This window comes from Onychomys torridus, chromosome 6 (assembly GCF_903995425.1).
Source record: "Onychomys torridus chromosome 6, mOncTor1.1, whole genome shotgun sequence".
Classification (NCBI taxonomy): Eukaryota; Metazoa; Chordata; class Mammalia; order Rodentia; family Cricetidae; genus Onychomys; species Onychomys torridus.
This window is the reverse complement of record NC_050448.1, coordinates 101,311,080-101,336,789: the sequence shown is the minus strand read 5'-3', so window position 1 is coordinate 101,336,789 and position 25,710 is coordinate 101,311,080. Positions and strand designations below refer to the sequence as shown.

The window sequence follows — 25,710 nt, the reverse complement described above, 5'->3', positions numbered from 1 at the left end:
GGCCAATAGGAGAGCAAGAGGAGATTGGGTGAGATGGCCTGAAACAGAAAGAATGATGGGAAGAGGGAGGGAGGAGTCAGGAGAGTGGGGACAGAGGCCAGAAAGCCACCAAGGAAGCAGGACATGTAGAAAATGAGGTAACAAGCCATGAGCCACATGGCAAAGCACAAATAGAAATACGGGTTGCTTTAAGTGTAATAGTTAGCCAGTAACAAGCCTGGGCGTTTATAATTCATGTTCAGCCTCTCACTCAGTTATTTGGGACAGGGCAGTCCAGACAGGAATGTCCATTTACACCTAGGTTCAATCCTCAGTATTTCTAAGAAAAAAGAAAGTCCTAAAAAGCTGATTAATTCTCCCACTGTTAGAATTAGAGATAGATAGCACCAAGTTAATATCTGTTATATGCCAAGGGCAAGGAACTTTCTCTTGCTTAATATATGTTTTATTTTTGGTAATCCTCACAATAACTATGAAATTGATATTGTCACATTGATTTTTAAGATTAATTTTTACATATTATTATTACTATTATTATTATTATTATTTTGGTGTAGAGCATGTTCACATGATTGCCAGTGCCAATGGAGCTCAGAGACCTCTGTTCCCCCTAGAACTGGAGTGACAGGTAGCTGTGAGCCAACTAACTTGGTTGCTGGGATTTGAACTTAGGTCCTCTTCAAGAGCAGGACACTTAACCTCTGAGCTTTGTCCAGCACCACATCATACTTATTTCATGGGTAAAGAAATCAAGGCCCACAGCAGTTGGTAACATAGCTAACACACTGTGGAACTCAGTACTTGTGTCTCAAAGTTAGTAGTTAATGATTATCAGTTAAGCAGTTATTTCTCACAAGTATTGACATTTTCCCCTGAAATAATTTGGGTCCAAGAGTCTCTAGAATTATAACAAACATTTTAAATTAAATAGAATGAACCAATGAATGTGGTATGCAGCAATAACAAGGTAATTTTATTTTTGGCTGGAACTTCCTTCACAGATATGTTATCTACTACAACATTCTGCAACCTGAGCAGTATGGACCCTTCCTGTTAATTTGAATAGGAAATTGAAGGGTGGATTACATATGAAAACTATACACTCTGCTTTGAAGGGAAGTAGCAAGTGTTATTCATTTTATCTAACCATCCTGTCAGTATTGAGTGCCATTGATTGGAGTGTTTTAAAATGAAGAGAGCGAGGTTTACTTTTGTGATTTCCTTTATTGCTTCAAAATTCATAAACATAATTCAATTCTAATTTATGCAAAGGCATACTAAACTTAAGTCGTGGAATGTCGTTTCAATGCTGGGCTGTGATAAACATGGCAAATGACAGCCAGATCATAGAGACAAAATTCATGGACACAGCTACGTGTAGTATTCAGTAATACAGTTTTCAACATCTGTTCGACACGACACAAAATTTACAGTATTATCAGTTAATATGATAATTAAGCACATGAATGTGACATAAATTATATAAAAGATATAAAATCATAATTACTTATTTATTAAATTTCTAATGTCAATGTTTAACCAATACCTTATTAGGGCAATTACTTGCAAATGCAGCATGACTTTTGAGAAAATAAAGCTTTTAAAGAAAATGCTTATATTCTCTATTGATTATCTGTTCAGTTTGATACTTGTTTCCAATGTTTCTAGTGCAAATTAAGAATTAAATGTACACCATATTAATCTCCTTAGGTCAAGTACAAAGATTTCTGGCTTACAAACAAGAAAAGTGTGTTATCTACTTTGAAATAGGTATTTGAAAATCTCTTCATTAGAGCAAAGATTTGGGCTTATGACCTTTGGGCACTACGGTTATTAAATAGACTGTTAATATGAACAATAAATAATAGATTTTTCTTATATCATTACACAAATTTCCATTTTTTTTTGAGGGCAAAGTTCCAAACCGGAATCAAGTAACATTAGTGGCATCCTGTTTGTTTTTTTTTGTTGTTGTTTTTTTGTTTTGTTTTGAATCTCTGAACATTAAACACCTAATTTTCATGGCAGCATTTTAGGTTCTGGAATTTATGTCTGACCTGATTTGTGCTTTTCAGAAAGTTATACCATATTCAGTTCAGTTCATGAACATCCATGTGTATATGCACACGTATGTATGGATGGCATCGTCTGTGTGTGTGCGCGTGTGTGAATGTAAAAGATTGCCTAACAGGTTCCAAATTAAAGCAAGCAAACCTTTCCTAGATTTTTTTTTTTTTTTTGAAGCCTGTGGCGTGCTATTGACACTTAAAGGGCTTGGCCACCAGTGTCTGGGGCTCCAGAGGCTACCAACTCCTTCGGAAATGTTGCTTCCTGACCTGGAAGACAACTTGGCAGACAGACTGCTAGCAAACACTGTCAGTCAGAATACGGAAGCCAGACCCTACCAGGCAAAACTTTCAAAGGCCCTTTCATGAGACGCTCCAGTTGGCTTTTTCCAGTCACCCTAGGCCCGCATTTTCTGCGTGCTCTCCACGTGTGCGCACGCGTGTGAGCAAGCAAGTGAGCGCTCAGACCCTCCACTCTCCTCACCCAGCGACTCTCGCAGGCTCGCCCACAGGAAGTGGAGGGGGCGAGCGCCCGCGCCCCGCAGGCACTGCTCCTCTCCAGCTTCTGCGGGGGGGGGGGGGGGGTGAAAAAAGAAAAAAAAAAAGGCGGGAGGACGAGGAGCAGGCAGGCGGGCGCAGACGCGCCTCGAGGGGAAGACGTGGCGGGCGGCAGGTGCAGCCGGGCAGCAGCATCGCCGTCGAGGCGCGTGCACATCGGGCGTCCCCGGGCCGAGGCAGCACCAGGAGGCCAGGAGGTTGGAGCGGCGGGCCCGGGGAGGGGAGGGGTGGTGGTGGTGGGGAGCCGGGGGCGCGGAGGCGGGGGCGCGCGCGGGCCTGAGCGCGCTCCAGCTCCCCAGCGGCGCGCCGGCTGGGGAGGGGAGGGAGGGAAGGGGGCGGGGCGCGCGGGGCCCGGCGGCGGAGGAGCAGGCGCGCTGCGGGCCCCGAGGGCACGGTGGAGCTTCGCTCGCACGCCCCAGAGCGTCCGTCTTAAGCCGGCCGGCGCGCTGCAGCCTCCCTCAGGGCTAGCCTCGGCAGGCGGAGGCGCTCGCACTGCGCTCCAAGTCCCGCGGCGCGGCAGGCGGCCGAAGGACGCGGTGAGCGGCGGGCGTCTGCAGGGACCCAAGGTGGGGGGGACGCAGGGCTGGGGATCCCGGACGTGTGCGCAGCCCGAGGTGAGGGAGGGAGGGAGGGAAGGAGGGAGGCGGAACGCGGGCTCTGTGGACAGAGAGCTCGGGTTTGTCACCCCTTGAGGTGTCCCCGCAGCGGCGGCGGCGGAGGCGGCGGGAGCGGGTGACCCGGACGCCTCTCCAGACGCAGGACCTTGCGCTGGACCCGGGGCAGGATCTCCGGGTCCCCGCGGAAGGTGCGCGACGACGGGGGGTGTACATTGGGGAAGGGGGCGGCCCCCGGCTGCGCGCACACGCGCGGGACCTTTCGGTGACCGCAGCGGTGGTGGACGGAGACCGTGCGGTCGCGCGTGGCCCGGGGGAGGCGGACGCGAGTGCAGGGCCGGATCAGGAGGTGAGAGCGCTGCGGGAGAGAGGGTGGGAGGGAGGGCACCGAGGGGTTACCGGCTGTGGAGCGGTCACAGGGCCCGGGATGGATGCTGCGGGGCTGTAGGAAGAGAGCGCTCGCTCGCGGATGCAGTGCGTCCAGGCAAAAGGACGCTCAGAGGTGTCTGGAGTCAGGACCTGATCTGTGTGCTCCAAGGCACTGGGTTTGCAGGGTTAGGAAGTTGGGGACTTAGAACTTGTCACTCTGCAACCCTTAGGGACAGGATCCCAGCTGTGCCTGTGTTGGGACCAGCCCTCAGCATCTTTTTGAGTTCTGAAGGACCTGAAGGGATGGAGACAGAAAAGTGCTCCCAGTTCAGAAAATTAACGAAGGTGGAAACTCGTTGGGGGTTGGCGGGGGTTATCACAAGGGAAGAAAGGGGTGACTTTCTTAATCCTCACCGTATCTGGAAACCACTATTGTGATAGTGTCAGGACTAGTCACAGGCTTCTGTCTCACGTGATTGCCTTCTGAAAAGGTTCAAAGAAAGCACTAAGGGTTTTTGGTCATCTTAGGCTGTCACCTTGTACAACTGTTTTTTAATGACAAGAATGTGTGGCAGTTTGCCTGGGTGCCAAATATGCCGCTAGTTCTAGCTATAATCCCACGTTTCCCCCAAACAAATTCCTTCTTGGATGTAGGCTTCCTTAACCCATGTGCCCAGACCAAGAAAAAAAAAAAAAATCCACTGTTTAAAAAAGGCTAGAAAGTCTTCCTTAATTACTCTAATAGCATTACCAGTCACATATTGTCCCTAGGCTTTTTTTTTTTTTATTAATTAACTGAAAAAAAATCATACCCTTAAGTGTATGACAAGGAAGAACAGAACTTCATGTTAATCAAATTAAATGTGAGCCTGCAGTTTAACTTTTGCTGAAGAAACTATTTTTTGGTAGCTTAAGGTGCTTGATCTGACCAAGTCTGTTCAACAACTCTTAAGTCTTCTAGATAGTGTTAGAGAGAACGACGGATTTACCTGCTTCCAGCAAGGTTAAGTGCACATCTAGTGTGGTCTCATCTGTCGTTACAGAAACATTTTTAAACTGTAAGGAAGCAGTGTCAACGTTTAGAACAACAGCCCAGCTTTGTTGGGCACATCTGAACAACTGGGCATTCTACTGGCCATTCTGCTTTTTTCTGCCACAGAGATCTGAGCTCGAGTCTAAACTTTACAGTTTTGCGTTTGTACTGATACTTAGAATACTTGTTATAATAAACAAATTCAATAAATATATTTCATGACAAGATTTTGTAAGGTTTTTTTGATCAGTTGTTTGATAGTTAACATTTCTAGTCATTTAAATTGGGATATTTCAAGGTACCTGTGAGCAGTCCTGAGTTTAATTATCATTTAAATACTGCTGTAAAACTTACCCTCAATTCTCAGACTCTGTTTTAAAATAATTTATGGATCTGCATCTCAAACAATCCAGATTTCTTTATTAATTAATTCTCAATTTCCAGAGTACACCTGAAAATAGCTGACACATACGAACAATGGCTACTTTTGCCTGCTTATGCAATATATATTATACTGACAACATATGACTTGGTGCTTACTTTCTGGGTACTTCACCCCATATTAATCAACTTCAAAAAAGCTAGCCATTAAAATAAGCAGTTTATAAACCTTCAGAATTTTTGGATATGTTTTTTTTTGTGGTGTCTGGGTTATAAGTATGAATCTATAAAGGATTCAAGAATGCAGTTTGTTGAGGTGTAGAGAACTATTTTTGTTGATAGTTTATGGTCTCTGCCTGCCAGGTTGAAGTCCTAGAATGGAGACAGAGGTACTATTCTTCTTTATGTGCTTTTGTCTGGGTCCCCTTTCTGTTATCAGCTATCACTTTCTGCTATCAGGCTGGGAGCAGGTCCTGATGCTGTATCCATCTGTTTTTTTTTTCTTTCTCTCTTTTTTCTGTCCTAGGGAAATGATGTATCCATTGCCACGTACAAAGCCTGTAGATTCTGTGACTGACAGGTTTTGTTCATGTGCTCTTTGCTATACTATGGGCTGAAAGGTTGTGATTTTCAGAAGAGTGACTGTATATGCAAGGTTTTAATGTGTTTATTTACAGAAAATTTTGTATGAGAGATCCTTAAAAGAGCATCTGCACTTTAGATAATTTGGCCTTTTTTTTTTTAAAAAAAAAAATCGAATCAGACCCTTTAAAAATGTTTACTTATGTGGTTTTAGGTTAATTATGTACCTCTTTCTGTCAGTGAAACTCATTAACCTGGTGTAGTATTAATAGTCCCCTATCCTGGAAGCTAAGTAAAAGTGTAATTTGATAATCCTGCTAGCCATACTGGATGCTTGTTCAATTATTTAAATGTTACTTTGCATACCTGTCTAAGGAGGAGCTACATAATCAAATCAGTTTGAGGAAAGTCTATTAGTCTTTAAAATTGTATTAGTCATATATTCTTAATCTGAAGCATTTCATGAACATATATTCTTTCCTCTAACAGGTATTTATTAACAGCATACCTGTTGCGAGTCTCTGTGCACTGAGATTATGCAAACAATTCTAACTGAGGTAGTTTCTGGGTCTAAGAGGGAAACCTAGTGCTGTGTGCTCTAGAGCTAGAGGAACTTTGGTTTTTTGTTTGTTTGTTTGTTTAATTATGGGGAAGCACAGTGTCTTGGCATTTGAACAACAGCTCAGTACACTATAACATGTTTTGCACATCTGAGACAAAACAAGAAACTAATATTAATGAAATAGAAGAGCACTGTTGTTTAAATGCTGTGGTAGAAGTGTGATCTCAGTGCCTGAGCAGGGATTTGTGAATGGCTAGTTATCAATTCAAGAAGACTTTCAAGGATTCATGGAAGGTGACATAAAATCAAGGTTAGCAGAAATAAGATCCTGGATGTTTGTTTACCATCCTGAGGGTTATCTGTCTCTATGCAGAGTTGCTTTTAAAAGAGGTGTGATGTGCTCAGAGGTCAGCTTTCACAGCAGTCTAGAAGGATGGCTCTCAGAAATCTGAGACAGGAACAGCTTTTATGTATTGGGATGACCTTGATAAGAGGACTTAATATATAAGTGTTACTTGAGTGAAGAAGAAGGAGTACCAAGGTAACTTAAGTGGTAGAATCTATAAGAGCAGGAGATGGCTGTGCTGGTGGGATACAGAAATTTGGGATAAGAGACTGAGATTTGAGAAGTCAAGGTGGGCACACAGAACCTAAAGTGGTGTGGAAAGTTTATTAGAGATGTGTATGCAGTAAGTCATGCCACAAAGTTTTGTGAAGAGAGGGCCTAGGTTAGATAGTAAGTAGGTAGATTAGTGGATGGATGCAGGGATTGACAGTTGTAGCATGTTGCATAATTGTGAACATTGAAAGGGTTGATGGGCTTACTAGGAAAGGTACCAAGAGTTAGTAGGAAAATAGACAACTGGGGAGATCCTAAAATTTGGCAATTGGGTTGAGAAATAGAGACCAACAATAAATGAGACCTTGGAAAGCAAGAGGGCAGGACAGAAGGAGGGGAAAGGAGAGACTTTCAAGAAGTGAGCCATTGAGCCATCGGGTGATGAACGGGGGAGCGTTAAACAGTCCTGCTCTACCTTCACTAGGTAAATTCTGTGTCCTGGGGCTGGCAGTTCATTTTCTAGCCTTAGTCTGCAAAATAGGGAAAAAAGCAACTGTTTTACAAGCCTTCTGTGAGAGCAAAGATGATAGATAGGCTTAAGTACAGCATCTAGAAGGTTACTTTTTTGTTGCTAATATGTAGTAGCTGCTTTAATGAAAACAGACCTTGGATTTGTGATTAGAAGACTCAGAGTGAGTTTTAGTTCCCAAAGTGCAAGCTGGCAGAGTCTAGAGGTTATTTCAAAAACATTTATGAGATGATCCAATTTGTAGTGCTTTGCTTGGGAAGCCAATGGATTAGCAGATATCGAAAAATGTGAAGGGATCCGGGAAGCCAGCTCATCCAAGTTTTAGAAAAGAGGATAGGAGTTGCTTCCAAAGTTCTAGGGGGATGCTGAGTTCCCAGAACAGGCTCCAGCTGAACTGTGTTTAAACATCAACTGTCCCTCAAACCGATGTTCTTGTATTCTAAGTATGCCTTGGATGATCTCACAAGGTATTGATTGTTCATTTTAATAGAGCCTGAAACAGAAACAAAACTGAAGATAGATATCAAAACTTAAACTATTTCCATCAGTTGCTGAGTGAAGCCTCTCTCAGGCATCAATCTACGAGTATAGCAGAATATCATTAGGAATCATTGTCATTGACTTTTTCCCCCATTCCTTCATGATTCTGTCCAAGGTCTAAGGGGCATCCCAGCTCTGGGTCCTAGCACTCAGTGGTGAGCTCCCTCTCAGGGTATCGGTCTCCACCAGTGCCAGTCATTCGTTGGTCACTCTCACAATTTCTGAGCCATCTTTCCCCCAGCATATCTTGTAGGCAGTACAATTTGTAAGTTGAAGCGTTTGTGGCCAGGTTGGTGTCCCAGTCCTTCCTCTGGAAGTATTGCCTGGTTACAGGAGATGACTGGTTCAGGTTCAGTATCCCCTATTTTTAGGAGTCTTATCTAGGGTCTCCCTCATAGATTCCTGGGACTTTCCATTGCTGTAGGTTTCTCACTCATCCCAGGGATGCACCCAGCTTCCAGTTTTCTCTTCCAGAACTCTCCCCCAACCCTACCTGATCCCTCCTGTTCCCATCCCCAACCCTTTTTCCAACCCCTGCCCCTCTTCCATTGGCAATGTCTATTCTATTTCCCCTTCACAGTGAGATTCATGAAACTCTACCTTGGGCCCTCCTCGTTACTTAGCTTCTCTGAGTCTGTGGCTTGTAGTGGGGTTCTCCTTTACTTTACAGATAATATCCACTTATGAGTGAGTACATACCAGCTATTGGTGGAAACAGATGCAGAGACCCACAGCCAAACATTAGGCAGATCTTGGGGAATCCTGCCGAAGAGAAGGAGGAAGGATTGTAGGACCCAGTGGTGGTGTCAAGAACACCCACAGAACCCACTAACCTGGGTTGATAGGAGTTCAACAGTGATTAAACATATAACCAGGGAGCCTGCATGGGGACTGACCTATGCCCTCTGCATATATGTTACAGCAGTGTAGCTTGGTCTTCTTTGTGGGACTTTTAACAGTGGGAGCAGGGTCTTTTTCTGACTGTGTTGCCTGCTTTTGGGACCCATTCCTCCTATTGGATTTCCTCATCCAGCCTTAATTGAAGAGGAGGTGCCTAGTCTCACTGCAACTTGATATACTATGGCTGGCTGATATCCATGGGAGGCCTGCCTGTATCTGAGGAGAAACAGTGGAGGAGGAGTGGAATGGAGGGGGCTGGGAAGAAGGGAGGGAGGAACAACTTCTATTGGAATGTAAAAATAAAACAACCAACCAAACAAACAAAACTTAACAAACTAATGTTGTATCAAATGTTTCAGAAGACATTTCTCACTTATCCAGGGCCTTAAACTCAATGTTGTGAACAGGTTATGATCAACCTGTACAGCAGTGAAAGGATGATCATGGAGTTTATTTTCTTTCCCCTCCTCTCCTGAGGTTTATTATAGTAATGTATAAATATCCTTACTTGGGAGTATTTTGAGAGTAAAATATTAACATATATGAATTGTTTGGCAACCATCGAATCCCTGAACACTGTACATGTTGTTTATACATTATTAGTTGAAAGGCATTATTGTGATTGGTTGGTTATATCTAATTATGTTTAGCTCAAGTTAATAAGTCTATTAGTCCATCATATCTATGGCAAATTCACACTTTTTTTTGTATAGCACTCTCAGTAGTGCATAGCTTTAGGACACATAAGAATTTACTGATAAAATGAAATTTAATGTTTAATAATTTAAAGGTGAAGTGCAATTTGTTGTACTGATGGCTTTGAGAGACTCTAGCAATACTTTCAGTTATCAGCATCTCTCTCTTTGGCAGAGTTGACTTTCTGTGATTTTTTTCCACTCTGTTTACTTAAGTACATGGTCCTATTACTTGCAAAGGGTAGAGAGCTCTGAGATTTCACTTTAAGATTTTCATTCTGTTCTATATTATGTGTGCATAAATCTCAGTATTTCACACTGGATATTTATTGTCTTTCTAAATACCCTCTTAGACTGCAAGGCCAAGTTAAAATTTGTCTAGAGTGTTACCTGTTGATAGGTATTAAGCATTGTATAATAGCCCGAACAAAAATGCTACTTTTGAATTTATGAGTTGTGGGATATCTAGGATAGCTTAAGTTTCAGGTTTGAAATCAACTGCTGGTTTCAGGCTAGAAAGTTGCCTAAGTTTTAAAGTATTTTATTAGATGGGAAGACTGCATAGCAGGAACATTTTGGAGATCTTCCTTATGGCCTTCGATTATTTATGTCAACTTGTAATGCTTAAAATGTTTTCAAGATTCTAAGTCATGTTTTAGAATTAAACATTGAGTATACCTTGTTTTAATTGGAAGAAACTATGGAACTAATATTTCTCCAAGTGAGAAAAAATGCAAGTGTATGCCCAAGTATTGGAAAAGTAAAATTATTTGTACAAATTTGCTACAGAATTTGAAAGATGATCTTTATGTTGCATAAGTTGAATCATATGTATTATAAAACTTCAAAACACCTGAAGAAAATTGGGCCAACATTTAAAATTTGTAAAAATGCTAGGATGATAGTTTAGGAGGGTAAAAATTTCTTCCACAAGCCTCATTATATGAGTTTGGATCCTCAAAATGAACCTACAGCCAGACATGAGAGCATATCTGTAATCCCATGATTCCTATGGTGAGATGGGAAGAAGAGACAAGAGAATCCCTGGATACTCACAGGCTCTTAAGCCTGGTGTGCACAGTTACAAAAACAAGAGAGTTTGTTTCAAACAAGATGGAAAGTGAGGGTTGAAACTCCAGGTTGTTCTCTGAGCTCTACACATGTGCCCAAACTACCAGAACACAGGCTCACATACAGTACACTACATATATACATAACACACAGTTTTAAAATTATATAGTTGATATTTTGATATATTAATTACACACCTTATTGTATCATATAAATACTTCCTTTTCAGCTGATGGTTTAAAAGTATCTCATTTTAAATAAACTAAACTAAAGGACTTTGCTATTCAAAGCAACATCAAAGAACATCCATGGGAAGAATCCTCTTTTGAGTAACCTATTTTGCAAATTCAAAGCTTTTTATTCTGCTTAAGTACACACACAGCAACAAAAACATGTGGACACACCTCTATAATTGCATGTAATTCAACCATCAGATGTTTTTTTGCAGTCTTTTTGTGTAGCACAACTGACCTCAGATTTGTAATCCTCTAGTCTCAGCTTCCAGAATACTGTGTGTCCCCACACCTAGCTCCTTTATAAAGTTTAAACACCATTTCAAATGGGCTTCCTATTATTCTACACCATTGCCATAATAATACTGATAATGTAGAAGAGTGTATCAAGAGGATTTTTTTAAAATTTCTAACAGTGACATAAGTGAGTATGTGCTGATGTCTTAGTATTCTTAAAGATCTGTTCTACACTGCAGATATTGTACTTTACCTAAGAAACTTGGTCTGTGTATTTTCCATAGCTTTATCCATTGTCCAGTTGGTCTCTCTACTGAGTAGGGTTTACAGCAAACTAGTCAAGCAGGTTTGCCTGTTTATTTGTCAGAGCTGGGGGAAGCAGGGAAAGTTATGGATAAAGGCTAGATTGACGCTGTTTTAAGGAAACTAATGCTAATCACTAACTCTGTTTTCTCCTGACTTTGAAAATATGTTGAAGACATTTATAAGAATATGTCATAATAGAGATATGATTAGGATAATGGAATCTAGAAGGGGAAATAAGATGCAGTGAATAAGAACAAAGTGGGAACAATAGAGAAAGAGAAAACCTTATTGGAACAAGAAAACATTTTAAAAAAGCAGTATACTTCAGTGCTATTCTTTCTGTGAGCTGGCTGTGTCATAGCAAGAAACCAGAGTATTGATCTGAGGGGGAATGTAATTAAAGCAAAAGCTTGCCTGTGGCATTGGTATCTGGCATGGGACCTCTCATCCCAGACCTGAGCTATACTAGGGATATTTATGGGTAGGATATAGTAACTTTCTCTGACTCTAACTTTATCTTAGAAATGATAATTATCTTTTAGAAAATAATAAGATATTCATGCAGATTTTTGAGGGTTTCATGTATCTAAAGCTAGCTGAAACTTAACTGTGTAGCAGAGGATGACATTGAACTGCTGATCCTCTAGTCTCCATCTACAGAGAGCTAGGATTAAAGGATTGTGTATAACCATGCCAAACTAGCTTTTTTTTTTTTTTTTTTTTTTTTTTTTTTTTTTACTATCTGTAGTTTACAAAACTGTGTGTTCTATCATTGTATTCTTGATCTGCCTCAGATCTCTGGCCAGAAGGCAATAGAATATTACTATAAGAAGATATAAAGTCTGCAAGTTTTCAAATCACTTATTGAGATGACCAGTATAGTCCCTAAGACTTCAAAGTTAGGACCTCAGTTTCTTGCTGAGAACCAGGTGCTGGAGGTATACCAAACACCTTATTTTCTGAAATACTTCCATAGTCCTGGGGAAATTACACAATAAAAGCCCCACCCCCATAGTGTCTATCCCTTTCTTTCTTGATGGAGTCTCCCACCCCTACTCTGTGACAGTGTTCTTCATCTGCTTTTCTGATTATTCCTTTGTCTTTTCTGGGCATTCTTCAGATCATTTTTTAAAAATTCTCAAACCTTCACTCGTTTTCTTCATTCCTTTGGTGAGGGATATTTGTGCTTGTAGACTAGATTTCTGTTTATAAATATATGGTCTGTAATCCCAGCTATGACATTTTTAATGTACTATTAAAAGAGTTCAAACTCAACTTGCAAACTATGTCTGGCAACCCTGTCTGCATCAGTCAAGTGACAGACCTTGGGTTTACCTCTGAACTTACCCTTCTTTTGTCTCGCTTATTTAGTTTGGCCTACTCTTTTATGCTTATGATCTTATTAAAGCCCTCCCTTCACACTGCTTGGAACTCTCATTCACCTGTGCTGTCTCTGTGTGGTCTTCTCACACTCAACATTATTACCCTCTCTCACCTTTGCCTTAGATACCTTTTCATCACTACTTACTTGCTGCTTACCCTTCACCTTCTTTAGGGGCCATTTAACTGTGCCCCATATTGGAAAACACCCAGTCTTTAGCTAACCTTCATGCCTACACATTGTCTAGCTGTACCCTGAATACCCTTTCTAATCTTACACCCAATAATGTGACAGCATGTATCCCTTGAGGCATTTGCTTCAGGCCATTTCAGTTCTAAAGTGCCCTACCTTTCTATGGAGAGGTAGATAACAAGGAGATAAATGAAGTAAGGAGAATGGGTTAGTAGAGAGAAGAAAAGAGACACACAGAGAGAGATTTTGGGGGTATAACCAAGGAATTTGTTTTTGTGCCTGACAAGAGTTCCACCACTGAGCTACATCCCCAGTCTTTACTTTCTCATTTCAGATATTCACCTACCCAGCTTTTGACATTCAAGTCATGTGGTGGTATTGTGTTCCCCAAAATATTGTACACCCTAATAAACTTATCTGGGGTTAGGGCACAGAACAACCACTAGATACAGAGGCTAGAAAATGGTGGCACTCACACCTTTAATCCTACCATTCCAAAGGCAGAAATCCCTCTGGATCTCTATGAGTTCAAGGCCACATTGGAAACAGCCAGGCAGTGATGGCTGAAAGCAGAAAGATATATAAGGAAGAGAGATATATAAGACCAGAAACTAGAAGCTTTTTGCTGGTGAAGCATTCAGGCTTTCAAGAAGCAGTTCAGCTGAGATTCATTTGGATAAGGACTCAGAGGCTTCCAGTCTGAGGAAACAGGATCAGCTGAGGAATTGGTGAGGTGAGGTGGCTGTAGCTTGTTCTTCTTCTCTGATGTTTGAGCATTCACCCCAATAACTGGTCTCAGGTTTGATTTTATTAATAAGACCGTCTAAGATTGGTGCTACAAAGTCACACCTCGGATTATTGTATTTTGCATCTCTAAACTTTTCTTTGGCTTTAGCCTTTGCATATATTGATGTGAGTTTAACATTTACTTCTGTCTACCTTCTACCTCTAAGGAGAGCACACGTCCATATACCACATTGGATAAACTGTTCTCACCAAAGATAATGATATTAAACATCATTAAGTGTTATTTTTAGCTCCTCACAAGGTAGTGTAAGAAGAGAATTTTCCTAGGTTTCTGTACATATGTTGATACTTTTGCTGTTTTCTCTCAAGCTTGATCATTCAAACTTGAAATGTTTCTTTTTTTTTTGGGGGGGGGGGGGGATTTTGGGATTGTCTGTGTGAAAACCATAAGGGTTACCAAGACCTCCGTTTCACATAGTCAGCCACAGTAGGAAGGTCTAATCTGTAGAAAAGTCATGTTGCAGAACTCTTTAAAGATTGCATTCATGTAAGAGTATTTTCTTTTAAATTTACCAAATATTTTATCTAGTAGATAAAAGTGCATTCCCAAGTAATTCTGAATGACACTAATTCAAGAAATAGCCATAGCAGTAATTAATTGTACTTAGTGTTTATTTCAGATTTATGTTTGATTGTGAGTGTGCCCAATGTTGTGAAATAGTAGTTGAGGGTGGGTTACATATACTAGAAAGAAGAGTTGGATGCCTTCTAATTCCCTCACCTGGACGTTTTACAGTAGCTGTAGATGTTGAAAATGCTACCCAGGTGGGGTGTTTTGTTTTCCCCCCCCTCTTCCTTTATTCTAAGCTTCTCCCTTGGTAATTACCAAAATTCTTGTTCAAAATCACTCCCCTTCTATTTCTTTCTGGGCAGAGTAGTAGAAGAAGGGATGAGATTAAGGATATAGTTTAAGATTAAGACAAATTTTAAAAAATTTAGCCCAGGAATAAAAAGAGAGAAAAGCATGAAATATGAAGACTATTAAAATCTATGCACGTTACCTGACTACGAATCAGGAAGTTCCCATAGGAACTCAAAACAATCTAGGGTATTGCCATTGTTCTTAGTTGCCTGCTATAGATAGATGACAGGACCCTATTGCTAAAGGCACAACATAGTTTGATTACAGGACTTAGAGAAATCAAGCTGGGAGTGACTAGGAAACTCTCCCTCCAGTGTAGCTTCCGCAGTTCTAGAAGGTACTACTGTGCAGGCTACTAAGAGAAAAGACATCAGGAGTTCCATACTGGCCCCTGCAGCAACCTGCAAAGGAAGATGTGTGCACTGATACTGTAGTGGGAAGACTGGCAACTGGGTTAACCAAGAGCTCTCTTGATTTGAGGCCAGTTCCACAGGAGGGAATCCATGCTTGTTACTGTAAATGTAGTTAAGACCTATAGTTAGGGAGGTTATAGGATCCAGGGGGAACTTACTACTGTTGTTTTGATAAATGGTCATTTTGTTGCACTGCTTTCTAAATACTTTATGTTCATAAATTTGTGCCTTTCTCAACCTTGGGCAGAGAAGCTTCTTATTGCAATGGGTAATGGTTAATGTGGAGAGCCATAGCTGTTCAAAGTGCTGAGAATAATAGCCGCAAATACTCAGCCATGGTTGGGGTGTCTATATTAATTTCTCACCCATAAGGCTCAGGGAACAGGGTGGAAGAGGGAAGCAAGCAAAGGTAGAGAATGGGAACGAATGCTGAGAAATTTCCTCTGGCCATGATATGTCTGTGACACATATGAACTTATGGCAGCTGTGGTTACCAATGTAAGACCTGCTCAACATGAGGCCAGACAAAAATTCCAGAATGGATGAAGGAGGGGCTACCACAGACCATAGCTGAAGAGCTCTTGGAAGTTGATGGCTATTGTGTAAAGAGTAACTTTTCTTTGGGGAAGGGGAGTGGGCACTGGTAGGTTGCTTATGCCCCAGTGGATAGCTGCCCACCTGAGCACATATAGACAATAGTAATTGAACTAAGTGGTTTTAAACAACAAAAGTGTCATGTGCCAGTCAAGGCTTTGAGGGCTGTACATTACTTAGAACAGTTATCTTTTAAATAAGCACATTTTGGAATGTTGTTCCAATGTTTCAAACTGTGCACAAAACACAGACACAAGCTCTTCTGGATATCCTTGCTTCATTCCTTTCTCCTTACCCTGTGTATCCTTTTGGAGATAAAGTTCTTCTCATCTTTAAGAATCCTTGTGCCAGATGCTACTGATGGGTTTATAGGTGGGTGGCAGGGCTAAGAACATGGTGTGAGACCTTTATAGTAGTTGTTAATGCAGCGTTTATGGACCCTAAACACTTTATGATTTACATATATATGTGTATATATATTATACATACATATGAAAATACTAAAATATATAAATAATAAAATTCTTTCACTAATCTCTCTGTCTTTCTCTACCTGAGTGATAGTTTTGACTTTGTCGATGAGTAGCTATGGCTTGCTTGTGATGGTAGATAACTACTCATTAGAGACATTGTCCCTTTGTCAAAGGAAAGAATTTGAACTCAGTTATATTTAGTACTTAAATTAGAACTCCATTTGTTCTTTAGATGAAAATACTTTTAATTGTATTTTGTATTACTTTACATGAAATATATTAATTACTGTGTTTAAGTATATTTATATTAGTTTTGCAAAACCAGTAATGACAGCAGTGATATACAAAAGACTGCTTGACATTTCTTCATTGTGGATATATTAGTATAATCCTAGATGCATAAAAGACGAAAAATTACATTTTCCTCTGTTAGTAAAGGAGCATCAGAGAGATGCACTGTGCCTCATGAAGAACCTACCCAAGTCGTTGGTACCAGGGGACTCATAAGTTTGCTGTTTTTTAATCTAATGATCTGCAAAGAGCTTCTCATAGTGCTTGTGCCTGAATTTTGTGACAATAGACAAGTTTATTATGAGTTTACTAGTGAACACTTCCACAGGATACAGAAATACATAGAATTGTGGTTAATATTTGGCTAGACTACTTTTTTTAAACTCAAAAACATGTTTGAGACATTATATGAATGCTTAGTTTGTGACTTTCAATAATGCAATAATAGCTCATCCACAAACCTATTTAGTGATAGCAAATAAAGGATATTTTTAACAAGTAGAGGAAAGTTCCATGCATTCCAATACATTTCTGTAACATTAAGAATTCTAAGTAATTGCTAGTTGAATAGAGTTTCATTGTGTGAGATCAAAATTAACCTAGATTTTTTTCAGTTTTAAATGCTGTATTCCATTAAAATAAATAAAGAGTAATAAATATGTAGAGTTCCAGGCTAGACTGGGCTAATGTGTGAAAACCTGTCTCAAAACAATAATCATATGGACTATTAGATTGAAAAACAGCAAAGTTATAGTAATCCTCAGGAGGCAAAGATGGGTAGGTTCTTCATAAGACATAGTGAATTTCTCTGATGCTCCTTTATTAACAGTGACTTTTATGCATCTGATTGTATATCAACAAAATCTCAATAAAAGAGCTGTAAAGTGTTATTTTAAAACATAAAGCATGGTTTAAAAAAATAAACACCTGTCAAATTAAACCTTAGAAAATCTCAGTTGGATAACTTAGGATCTCTTCTGTTTGTTTAAGGATGAAGTCAGAGTCAAAACAAAGAATTTCTGTATTTTCTGGATGCTAATCAAGTGATGCAGAGACATGGAGATAATTAGTACCAAGCTGGTCAAGTCTTGGCAGAATTATAGAAAAAGAAACATAAGTCTTTTAGGTGTGTGTGTGTGTGTGTGTGTGTGTGTGTGTGTGTGTGTGTGTGATTTTATAGCTAGGATGTGATAAACACTGAAAGTGATATTTAATCACACAATTTTCTTTAATAAAAGGAACATTGTTTTTCAACTGTACGTTTTTATCACTATCATTGATTCTCAGAAAATGGCTCTTGAGTCAGTACTTTCGGCATCACCTGTGAATTCGCTAAAATACCAGATTTTGTGGCTCATCTCAGATCCACCTTGTAAGGGCACATTCAGCAGTCTGTTTGCATAAACTCCCCATTTGCTTTTGGTGCTTACTACTTTTGAGGCTCATTAATCTGTGTTACTAGATGCCTAGTTGGCTCATTTTCTCATATGTTGAAAAATTTGTGATCATTTTGAGGATGAACAACCTGGCTTAGGTTTTAAGATTTTTTTTGATCAACAGTTCCTTGATTAATTTTATAACTTAAACTCATGATATAGTGATTTCAGTAACTAATTGGCTGTGTAGATAAAGTCAGGTATTCTTAGTTCAGTTAATACATACATACTCATTAATTCATCTAAAAATTGAGAGAGATGATTGTCACTTTTTTAGACATTGCTCTGATGCTGTCTCACAGTTACCCATTTGGGGTAGTAGTTCTCAATTTTATCACCTGGATAGCAATTGTGGAACAAAAATGTTAAAACTTGACCTCAGCTGGGTATGGTGAAACATGCCTTTAATCCCAGCACTCTGTAGGCAGAGGTAGGCAGATCTCTGTGAGTTCAAGGCTAGTCTGGTCTACAAAAATGAGACCCAGGACAGCCAGGGCTGTTACACAGAGAAATCTTGTTTGGAAAAAAAAAACAAAAAACTAAAGACCAACAAAACAAAACAAAACAAACAAACAAACAAACAAAAAAACAAACAAAAAAACTGGACCTGGTCTCTTGATTGTGGCAACAATGAAGTTTTAAAGCTTCTTTCGGTTTTAAAAGCTAGAGATGTTTTAGAGCTAAACTGTAGCCAGGTGCTTAAAGATTGGCTCCTTATCAAGTCAATTAAAACATTACATATTAAGTCCATTAGGCACTCACATTATTTTAAGCACAGTGTCGTTTGCATATTTGTGATTGAAAAGTAATCTGCTTCCTTGCAGGTTTGCATTGCTGACTGCTTGACCATGATCTTGTCTTTACTGTTTTAGGACTGTTACAGTGTTGGCTAAATCTTGACCTATGTGGACAGTTACTTTATATGAATACCAGCAGTCCCATGTCCCTAGGGAGCTTGTTTCAGAAATAAATATATTGGGGATTCTCACTCCTGATCTATCAAAGCCTAATTTATATTTTAACATGTGGGATGAAGTTTGTGTCAATTGAAGAGTCTCTAACCTAATTTGGAAATCAACTTGAATTCGTTTCTTATTTTTAAGTTTAGTACTCCATTGATTTGATCGTACTGTTTTATGATCATACCACCTCAATCTCCTTAAACTTAGCCTTTTTACCTTCTTTCCTCTTTTTCATGCCCCTCTCCCGTAAGTTATTTTTCTAGCTCTTTCTAAACTTGTTCTTAAATCTAGTTTTGAGCAGGTTTTATAATAGGATGTTCAAGTCCTTCTAATCTGATTGTCTCATTTGGCAGGTTAGATAATTAGTCTCAAAGAAATAAAATATTTGGCTTCATTTACAAAGATTACTAATGACAAGATTTATGGATCGTGCTTTCTTTAACTTTTTTATTTCATTGTAAGTCATTTAAAATTTCCATACTTCAGAAATGAGCTAACTGAAAAAACCGATCTTGGACTCTGAAATATACTTCCAAGCCAAAATCTTAATTATTCATTGGCAACTATTTTAATTATATTTCTAAGTTGATCTTGATATATTTTACTAAGAAATTCCATTTTAATAATACATTAACAACATAAGTTAACTCAGAATTTGTGAAATGAATTGGATGATAGGGAAAACCCAGTCCTAAAAGGAATGACAGTGAACAGGATGGCTGCATGTTCACTACAGGCATAGTCCTAAAAACTTTGTTCATGTACTTGTGGAGATGGTAGGTAATTTTAGCAGGAATAAGCTTGTAAATGTTTTGAGATTGTTCAGCTGCTTCTTCTGTGTTCCTAAGGATCAAGGCTTTACAGTGTGCTTTTCTGAATTCCCCAAAGAGCTATGCTTTACCTCAGCTCTTGCTAGTTTACACCTACGGTTTCTTCAGTGTATCACTTGTATAACTCTGCACCGAAGTGTTAAGTGCTAGATTCTTACCAGTTAGTGTGGTGGTGAATGACAAAGAAATCTTCAGCTCCTTTTTAAAAATACACATTCTTTTCTACCCAAGTCGTGGGATATTTGCTGAAGAGACCTTGGAATCTGCATTTTTTCGTTTTTCAAGACACTCACAAAGTTCGAGACACTCAACTCACAAAGATCCGCCTGCCTCTGCCTCCCAAGTGCTGGGATTAAAGGTGTGCGCCACCATCACCTGGTGGAATCTGCATTTTTGCTTAACATTTGAAGTGAGCCTTTGGGGCCCTAAAATTTGAACATCATTTCACTTAGATGATTAAATTTTGTGTTTTATTATTGCTTAGGATATAAAATTATATTTATTACTATTACTCAGTATCATTTTCATTTTGAGACGGTCTCATTCTGTACCTAGGCTAGCTAGGAGTTCATAGTGATCCCCCTACCTTAGCCTCCTGAATGCTAGTGTTATAAACTATCAAATCCAACTTTGAAGTTTTAAATTGCTAAATTTATCATGATTAGGCATAAATGGGTTTGGGGTCCCGAGTGCAGTGTTTGTTGATATCTATTTTGTCCTGTTTTTGTGTCTTCTCTCGAGTCTTGCTTTTGTTTTTCCTCTCGCTTGCTGGTTGAGGAGAAACTCTCACGTGGACAGGGGCCAGCTATTGCTGAGAAAGGAGAAGGGTCGAGTTTCTCATTCCAGCTTTTCCACCTGTACTGCAGATGTTAGGAAAAGGATAACTGTGGCTGATTAGAGTGAGGAATGTGAATGTGCCTAGCTTGGGATGTTATAAAAGCATCGGCCACACTGCATTCCTTATGACCTTTTTTGAAGGTATTGCTAATGGCTAATATCTTTTCGTATTTCACTTATATAAAGCGAGATCTGCCTGTTTGTAGTACTCCCAAACAGCTATACCAGTCTCACTTCCTATAATGGAATATGTTAGTATAAGCAATAATACCATATGAATATATTTTCATCATGACTTTTCAAACTAGTTGTTAGTCACACGTATTTTTTTTTTCTTTTAAAAGTGATTGTGTTAGAAATTTTGACTAGAAACTTCTGACAGGGAGACGCAAATGAATTATCTTTTAAATTTGTAAAATAGGTTGGGCAGTGGTGGCGGTATACTCCTTTAATCCCAGCATTTGGGAGGCAGAGCCAGGCGGATCTCTTTGAGTTCAAGGTCAGCCTGGTCTACAGGTCGAGATCTAGGACAGGCATCAAAACTACATGAGAAACCCTGTCTCGAAAAACAAACAACAAAAAAACAAAAAACAAAATTTGTAAAATAGACTACATTCTTCCTTTTCATTCAGAATGTTTGTCTCATATCTGTAGGTAAACTGTATATCTGAAGATTATGTGCAGACCTGAAAATTATGTGCAAAAAAGCATAGAAATGTTTTTTGTAGTTGTTTTGTTTTCTGAGTAAATCAAAACCAAAAACTTAGTAAAGTGGTAGATTTTGAAAATCTCCTTAACTAGTCACTAACTTCTAATGGTTATCTTGAATTTTGTTAGTAGATGATAGTCCAGTTAGTTCACAGTACTGGGCACACTTTATCATTTTAATTTCATGTTATTTTTGTCTGTATGGCTGTTTTGCCTGCATCTTTGTCTATGCACTATATGCATGCATGGTGTATAGAATGTTAGAAGAGGGTGTCAGATTCCCTGGAACCCAGAGCTACAGATGGTTGTGAGCTGCCATGTGGGGGCTTGGAATCAAACCTGGGTCCTTTGGAAGTTCAAGCAGTGCATTTAACCACTGAGCTATCTCCAGATCTTTCTCCCTTTCCCACCTCTTTTTCTTTAAGGTGGGAAAGAAAACAGAAAGCTAACTGAAAACAGAGGACCATACTTTTCTGTATGGTATGTTCTCTTCCAACCCCAAGCTGAGAATTCTGCTCCTAGTCTATGAAAGGATTTTTACTTTCAGTGGCTTATTTTCAAACTTCTAATCATAATTTACTTTAGGGACACCAGGTGTGGCTTTCCTGTGAAAGTAGTAACCATAGAAGTACAGCTGCATTTGACCATGCATGTGTGTCTGAATTGGGTGCATGAATGCATGTGTGTGAACTTTTGACCTTTCATTATATAGTGGGATAAAGTGGATTAATTTCCTAGGTGTTAGCTTTTGTCAGGTATTTACCTTTTCAAGCTTGTTTCATAAAGTAGAAGCAACTGTCTTAGTGTAAGTGACGTAATGCTTTCAGGTCTCAAGAGGAGAAAAAGGAATTATAAGGTCAAAGCTATGAGGTGAGCCACTTGCTTGATTTGCTAAGGAATTTTGCATTTGTAGCATTGAAATGCCCATCCCTTAGGAAATCCCTCAATTCTGGGAAGACCATGATGATTCATCACCCAGGTGCTATATACAGAGATGGTACAGTGGCTTAGATCAGGTAGTTTAGCTGCTCATAAACAGTAATCTGGCATAAACATGGGGGAATGTTATTTCTGGCTCCAAGCACCTTTGTGGCTACAACTTTCTGCATCTACTCTTTGGAATGCATGGCCTGGAGTGTTAATAATTGCCATAGTCTCACACCAGCTATGAGGCATGTAAGAGTGACTAATTAGGGCAAAAATTATGCACACAGCATTTCTCCTCCTGTGACCAGAGCTTTTAGAGCAGAAGCCTGGACTCATCCACCAGTCCCCATATACCAGTTAAAGAGACAGAAATTCAAAGCAGAGATATGTTCAGTGTGGCCATGTTGGGAAAAGGCACTAAAAAGGGGGTTAAAGGACCCTATGTCCTTCTTGAGGAAACTTATCCAAGTGTTGGGTTTAGAGGAGGAAGTTCTTATTTAACATCATTTCTCATCAGGTCTTGAAAGGTAATCTCACACAGAATTCTTTGCTGGAGGGGTTGAAGGAATTTCAGATGGTTAGTTCCATTCCAGGGGGAGTCTGTCAGTCCTAGACAACAATTACCCTCAATTTATTTTGGAGGGGTCTTCATTTTATACAGGAATAAAGTGACCCAAAGATAACACCTTAAGCCAAAATAAAGGAGAGAGACAAAACTGTGGCAAGAATGTTAGCCTTTTATCCTTCTTCAGTACCTATGTGCCCCAGTGAGGAGTCAGTGCTTTTTAACTAGAGGTTTCTAGGCTCCTGCCATACTCTATCTCCTTCTCCTGTAGGAGAACTTATTTATGTGACTGAAACTAGATGCTGGCAATGTGCTTTTTCATCTTTTTGGCCATGAACCAAGTTGAAGTAGAGTACATTACCCTTGAAAGGAGAACAGAAGCCACAGTCACCTTCTTATGCCTTAGCATCTAGCATATCACAGAGTTCCTTTAGTGCATTTAGTGCTGTTGTGATTGGTAATTCTCTTAGTTGTTTATAACAGTGCTGTGATTATTGGGGTTACCTAAGGATGAAAAATGGAACCTCCAAACTGGAGGAAAAACTCCTAGTTGTCAATAGCAGTGTGGCTATTGGCTCAGGAAAACGCTCTCCACTGCCTCACTGCCTTAGGAATTCTCTCCAGAAATAGTTATTCAGGTGAGGCTGGGACTTTTGACTGTGCCATGGAAAATAATTTCAGGACAAGTCAGTTTGAAGCAGAATTGGAATTTATCAGAAAGAAATTTTAACATGATTTAAGCACAAGGTTTAGGTGCCAGAGATAGGATAAGACAAGCCCAGATGTGTGTGTGGGCTTCTGGAGAGAGCATGTTTAAGTGCTTTTAGAATAACTATATGTATCATTTGAGTGGCTTCTGAAGTTAACAGTACTGCTTTATAGCCCCATTCAAACCTGCTCTGATGTGATTGTTTGTTTGTTGTTTCACCTAATGTAAAACAAAGCACTATTCTTTGCGATATAAAATGCCAAGTGCTGTCATGTGTCACACATTGGAATTGGTGGGTCATAATCTAAAATCCTCTGACGGTGGTCTGGAACCATCAGTTCTAGTGTATGAACCAACCAATACCTACTCTAGTTTTTTGAGGAACATAAAATGTGTAAATGCTTATAGAGAAGAGGTTTAGTGTCACATCATGTTTTGTCAATAAAACTTCTACCTAGAAAGTTGTTTTTTAAATGAATTTTAAGTTATTCCTTAGTATCTCTTACACCCAAGGCAGGGGGTAGGTGGGTGGTGCAGAGGTAGAAGAAGGGAATGGAGAGGGGGAAAATACTTTCCCAGACTAAGGCAGGGAGTGGGAAAACAACAAGTAGAGAGAGTGGAGGCCATCTTGTCCTCATTGTCTGGGACTAAGCCCCAGGTTTCCCCGACCCCGGGCTCCCCATTCACTTGAAATGCTAAGATGAGACCCAGGGCACCTGACCTTCCTACTAATATATTACATCATCATTTTGTAAGTGGATATGGTGGTCCAGGTTGGTGGGTAGTTCAGTGGCACATCCTCCTCCTTTTGGTACACCCCTCCAGGCAGTTGTGGCCTTGAGATGGTGCTGCAGGTTGTCTTCCTTGGCAAAAGCCTTTTGGCACAGGTGGCACTCATAAGGCAGGTCCACAGTGCGCAGGCACATGTGGTTCTTGAGGTCTTAGCTCTGCAGGAAGCCGGCTGGGCAATGTGGGCATGAGTAGGGGTGCTCTCCTGTGGATCTTCAGCTTGTCTATCTTCAGCTTGTCATTCCTGGTGAAGCAAATACCTCAGACCCCACAGGCAAAGGCCTTCTCACCAGTGTGGGTTCTCATGTGGTATGGTAGTGTGCCTGCCTTATGGATTATCTTGTGACAGACTGGGCACTTTTGGGGCATTTGTAAATGGCATTTATGCACCAACTTGTCTTGGCCATTAGGTCAGGATCAGTGGTGTATTCATCTGAGCCCTCTGGCGGTAGATACTGAGGGCTCATTGCTCTGTGCTACCTCATAGGCTGGAGGATATACCAGCTCCTCCTCTTCTTCCTCATTCTTAAAGACCTCATAGTTCTGGTACCAGTCAGGAGATGAGGCATCACCCGTGGGAGGACTGTAGCTGTCCCTAAACCCACTGCTCCTCCTGTTGCCTACTCTACCAGCTCCCTCTTCTTTGTAAGGCAAGGGATGGGTAAGTACTGTGGATGCATCAGGGACCAGATCTTTGCTCAGACTACCTTGGTTTGAAGAAAAGCTTTTCAGGGCTTGCAGCTGGGGCAGGCAACAGGTCAAGCTGCTGGTGGTGGTGGTTGGAGGAGCTCCTGTGGAGGGCAATCTTCACATGGGGCACATCTGAGGTTGAGGCTGTGGTGATAGCAGTAGCAAAATCCTCTGGTTACTGTCAGGCTTGCTCACAGCCATCCTCATCTGAACTAGTGGCTTCTATCCCACTAGTTTATAGAATTTCCATGCAGGCAACAATGACACAGGGGATTTCTAGTAACCAGGTAGCTTGGAGTACAGCCAGCGTGTTGGCACTGCTGGTGGTCAGTGTGGCTGTGTAGGTAAACTCCAGCAGGGCACCCAGGGCCTCAGGCCCTACAAGGTCTGGCTCACACTCACACAAACAGGCCCCTGCTCTTCCAGCAGCTGTCCTGCCACCCCTGTTACCATAACAGTCCCCCCAACCCCCATCATGTAGATCTTCTGGAAGTTGTGGCTATAGGCAGCCAGCACAACCGTATGGGTGCTGTGTTCAAGATCCTGTGTCCTGGTGGTGAGGTCTCATAGATGGCCCAGCTGGCTCTGCTCATTGAGGCAGCTCAGGAGCTTACTGTGTGGTCTGGGAATGAAATTCCAATCAGGACATCCTCAGAACTCCCCATCAGGGTTCCCTATCTTTTCCTCTCAGCTTTCCGGAGCTGCAGAGTGACAGTTTGGGAAGAAGCCCAAACTTCCCATCAGCACAGGGCATGTGGCCCTGCTCTGGTTCTGGCCAGAAGGCTGAGGTCAGTAGCTCACCTTTCACTTCTTTGGGGAGGGCTCCTCCTCCACCACCATTTGCCTCTTCCTGCTGCCCTGACCCCCCTGTGACATGGAGAGCCTTATATTCACCTGGCTCTCCCCCTCCAGGGCCTGCCTCACCTGTCCTTCTCTCTCACCTGTCCTCCTGCTGGTTTTCCTCTCATTGTCCCCTCCTTCCCTCCACACCTGCCACCCTCAAACTCTT

The 25,710-nt window shown here is 40.7% G+C and overlaps 1 protein-coding gene and 1 pseudogene across 5 annotated transcripts in view; one reads left to right on the top strand and one right to left on the bottom strand.

Annotated features, from left to right (window-relative positions):
• Window positions 1-2,669: 2,669 nt before the first annotated feature.
• Window positions 2,670-25,710, top strand: part of Ugt8 (UDP glycosyltransferase 8) — a 68,616-nt gene continuing 45,575 nt past the window's right edge. The window contains exon 1 of one of the 5 annotated variants that reach the window (XM_036190223.1): window positions 2,670-2,821. The gene's annotated coding sequence lies outside the window, so the exon portion shown is untranslated. Of the gene's footprint in view, window positions 2,822-2,978; window positions 3,191-3,220; window positions 3,239-3,444; window positions 3,588-25,710 lie in introns of those variants that run through there. The other 4 variants (XM_036190222.1, XM_036190224.1, XM_036190226.1 and 1 more) reach the window with 4 other exon arrangements.
• On the bottom strand, window positions 22,547-25,664 carry LOC118585544 (annotated as a pseudogene).